We start from the raw sequence: 4,418 nt of genomic DNA, 5'->3' as shown, positions 1-4,418 counted from the left end.
AGTCATTCTATAATTTCTCTTTATTACTTTCCTACATTATCTTCTGTTTCTTGAGTTCTGAGTCTTCTTTAATGGTTTATGTCATTGTGCAGGAACATATCCTTAGTAACTTTCTTATGGAGCATGGAAGGCAGATTTTCTGAATTTTTGATATTTATGAAGAAAAATTAAAAAATGAGTGAGAGCTGTTATAATTATGCTGGTACCGTGGGTACAAAATTAAGATAATACTGAGCAAATCTGTATTAGCCACTCTGTTCTTGAAAAAAAAATTAGTTTTATTTCCAAACTTTATTGATAGTTTGACTTGGAATAAAATTTTATTTTATTTTTAATTTTTTAAATTTTTTCAGTTTACTGCAGCACTTTTATTTCCTCACAATGACGCGTTGCTGGGGCCTAATGTTCTCACATGACAGTAGAAAACCAAAATCTGTTGTCATCTCTTAAAGAATTGAGAATTGCGTACAAAAACCTTACATAAATTAAAAGAATGAATAAATTTACAGGTGTGAATGCAAACTGTTTTCCAGCTCAAGGCAAGTAACAACCCACAGTGTTCTGGCGGGAAAACTTCAGTAAGAAAGGAAAGCAGGTCCTAAAGCTCGGACCTTCCCAACCCTTAAGACCGGCAAGACAGAAATGACAACTGGTTCAGGGCTCTTGCCAGCCTCTAGAGAAATCCTGGAATAGGCAGCTCTGGCACAGATCGAGAGACTCATGGTCTCCCGGATTCTCATCAAGCCATTGGATTTCTCTTCCGTGAACATGTTCTCACCTCGGCCACAAAGTGAGGGAGCCGCTTGTAACTAGGGGTTTAAATCAAAGATATGCACAGGGTATTAAACATATACCAAGGGAAGAGTTAACTTGAATACAAGGTCAAAATCAGCAACAAGTGCTACAGTCCAGTGCTGATTATCAGATACAAGCTTCAAGGACAAATTTCTTTTCAAAGGCTCATTCCAGTTTCATGAGGCTAGCATGAGGTGTATACATTTGCCAGGGCAAATTTATACTTCTGAATTAACTCATGCAGCAAATGCTACGCATCTGCTGGCAGTGCGTTTAGAAGCATTTGCGGTGGACAGTGGAGGGGCCCGAGTCGTCATACTCCTGCTTGCTGATCCACATCTGCTGGAAGGTGGACAGTGAGGCCAGGATGGAGCCCCCGATCCACACCGAGTAATTGCGCTTGGGAGGAGCGATGATCTTGATCTTCATTGTGCTGGGGGCCAGAGCCGTGATCTCCTTCTGCATCCTGTTGGCGATACCAGGATACATGGTAATCCCACCAGACAGCACCGTGTTGGCATACAGGTCCTTCCTGATGTCGACGTCACACTTCATGATGGAGTTGAAAGTGGTCTCGTGGATGCCACAGGACTCCATAACCAGGAAGGAAGGCTGGAAGAGCGCCTCTGGACACCGGAACCGCTCGTTGCTGATGGTGATCACCTGACCGTCGGGCAGCTCATAGCTCTTCTCCAGGGAGGAGGAGGACGCAGCAGTGGCCATCACCTGCTCGAAGTCCAGGCCGAGGTAGCAGAGCTTCTCCTTGATGTTACGCACGATTTCCTGCTCGGCTGTGGTGGTGAAGCTGTAGCCACGCTCCGTGAGGATCTTCATGAGGTAGTCTGTCAGGTCCCAGCCAGCCGGGTTCAGATGCAGGATGGCATGCGGGAGGGCGTACCCCTCGTAGATGGGCACCGTGTGGGTGACCCCATCCCCAGAGTCCATGACAATACCAGTGATGTGGCCAGAGGCATACAAGGACAGCACAGCCTGGATGGCCACGTACATGGCTGGAGTGTTGAAAGTCTCGAACATGATCTGGGTCATCTTCTCACGGTTGGCCTTGGGGTTCAGGGGGGCCTCCGTCAGCAGCACGGGGTGCTCCTCGGGGGCCACACGCAGCTCGTTGTAGAAGGTGTGGTGCCAGATCTTCTCCATGTCGTCCCAGTTGGTGACGATGCCGTGCTCAGTGGGGTACTTGAGGGTCAGGATACCACGCTTGCTTTGGGCCTCGTCACCCACGTAGCTGTCCTTCTGCCCCATGCCCACCATGACGCCCTGGTATCGGGGACACCCAACGATGGACGGGAACTCGGCCCGGGGGCGTCATCCCCAGCAAAGCCAGCTTTGCACATGCCAGAGCCGTTGTCGATGACGAGCGCAGTGGTTTCTTCTTCCATTGCGATCGGCGGAGGAGGCGGCCACTGGACGCGGAGAACCGAGCAGAAGAGCAGCGAGAGCACACGGAGCGCGGGCCGGCTGCAGTGAGTGAGAGGGAAAAAAATTTTAAATTGAAAATAAATATCCCTCAAACTTCAAAGACATTTTAGTTTGGCTTCAAGAGTTGCTAGTAAGAAGTCTGAGACCAGTCAAATTGTTATGACCTCCCCTTTGCCTCCCTACTTGAAGCATTTAGAATATTCCTTTAATCTTTGGTTCAGTATACAGTATCAATGTATTAAAAAAAAAAAAACCTTTTGGAATTTTATATTTTTTTAACACTCAGAAATTGGAATTTGGAAAATTCCATGTATATTAGCATCAGAAAATGTGAAAGCACTAGGGATAAATCTAACCAAAGGTGTGCAAGACCTATATGCTGAAAACTGCAAAACCCTGCTGAGAGACATTAGTAAAGACCTAGACAGATAAGCTATGCTCATGGGTCAGAAGACTCAATATGATTAAAATATCAGTTTTTCTCCAAATTATTTCTCTGTGGGAAGTTAAAGCACATGTTAGCTGGCAGCCCCATCTGCTCCTTGGAGATAAAAATTACCTTCTACATCTTAATTGCATGATTTATAAAAGCCTAAAATTTTACCTAAGATTGATACAAGTTCCCTGGGGACTTACATATTCATAGTCTTCTCTGCCACTTAGGTTCTGAGTCTGTACATGCTGTACCACATTGACTAATATGAGTCTCTTAAGATTTTACAACATGAACATAGTAGATTTTTCTGAAGACTTCAGTGGTAGAGAACAGCGGTGCTTTTATTACAAGCAAATTCAAAGGGAACCACAGGCATCCTTATTTTTTTAAAAATCTCTTTCATATCCCCTCCATTGTTGACAAAATTTTTTGGTTGTAAAATATACATTACATAAAATTTACCATTTTCACCATTTTTAACTGCAATTCAGTGACATTAAGTACATTCACAAAGCTGTGCAACAATTGCAGCCATCCATCTCCAATACCTTTTCATTTTCTCAAACTGAAATTTTGTTTCCATTAAACACTAACTGCCCATTTCCTTCTCCTCATTCGCCCTGACAACCACATTCTCCTTCCTCAATGAATGTGACTATTCCAGATACCTCATATAAGTGGAATCATGCAATATTTGTCCTTTTGTATCTGGATTATTTCACTTAGCATAATGTCTCCAGTGTTGTAGCATGTGAAGAATCTTGGTCCTTTTTAAGGAGCAATAATATTTCATTTTATGCATATATCACATTTTGTTTATCCGTTCATCTGTGAGTGGTTGTTTGGGTTTAGGCTGCTATAACAAAATAACAGACAGAATGGCTCATAAACAGCAGAAATTTATTTTTCATGGTTCTGGCAGCCAGGAAGTCCAAGATCAAGGTGACAGCAGGTTCACTGTCTGGTGAGGACCTGCTTCCCAGTCCACAGACAGCCATCTTCTTGCTGTATCTTCACAAAGTGGAAGGAGTAAGGGAACTCCCTTGGATCTCTTTTATAAGGGCATTAATCCCATTCATGAGGGCTCCATCCTGAGAACCAAATCACTTTCCCAGGGCTCCACCTCCAAATAAGATTTCAACATATGAAACAAAGGACACGCAAACCTGCAGTCTATAGGAGCACTTATTCCTTTTTTACCCCCACTGGATGGAAATACTTTGTATTTTCTTCTCACTGCTGTGATCTTTTGTCTTTCTCCTCCCTCTTTGTAACAATAAAGACATTTTCTCTCTTTATGTTAAACACAGCAGTCTGGCTTTTTTCTTCAAAGCCTTTGTAAGGCCATTGCCTTTCTTGGATCTAAATTGTTACCCTAAGGGTTGCTTAAACTATTTTTCCAAATTAATATAATCCCTTTCCTGAGATGAATTCCTATACCAACTACTAAACTAAAACAGTTTGTTTCTACTTCTTTGTAAATTTCCTAGCTGAAAATGCCAACTCAGCATGATTTCCATTATTCTGTGTGGATTAGTGGAATGAAAGATATTTCCTAATTACTCTGGTCATTTTAATGTAAGAAACTATATTTACTTTTAAATAAGATGAAGCATTATATAATTCTTTAGCTACAAAGAGTAATTAAAAAATTCAAGCTCTAGAATACATTGATATCATGGCTATTTTAGTTCAGGCCACTATATGCATAATATTTCACAAAACATCCAAAGTAAGACAGGAAGAT

General features: G+C 42.4%; 1 pseudogene; it reads right to left on the bottom strand.

Moving 5' to 3' along the window:
* Positions 1-810: 810 nt before the first annotated feature.
* LOC130829989 (actin, cytoplasmic 2-like) lies at positions 811-2,259 on the bottom strand (annotated as a pseudogene).
* Between the last annotated feature and the right edge of the window lie 2,159 nt (positions 2,260-4,418).

The sequence above is a fragment of the Hippopotamus amphibius genome, chromosome 10 (genome assembly GCF_030028045.1).
Source record: "Hippopotamus amphibius kiboko isolate mHipAmp2 chromosome 10, mHipAmp2.hap2, whole genome shotgun sequence".
Taxonomy (NCBI): domain Eukaryota; kingdom Metazoa; phylum Chordata; class Mammalia; order Artiodactyla; family Hippopotamidae; genus Hippopotamus; species Hippopotamus amphibius.
This window is presented reverse-complemented; position numbering and strand designations above follow the sequence as displayed.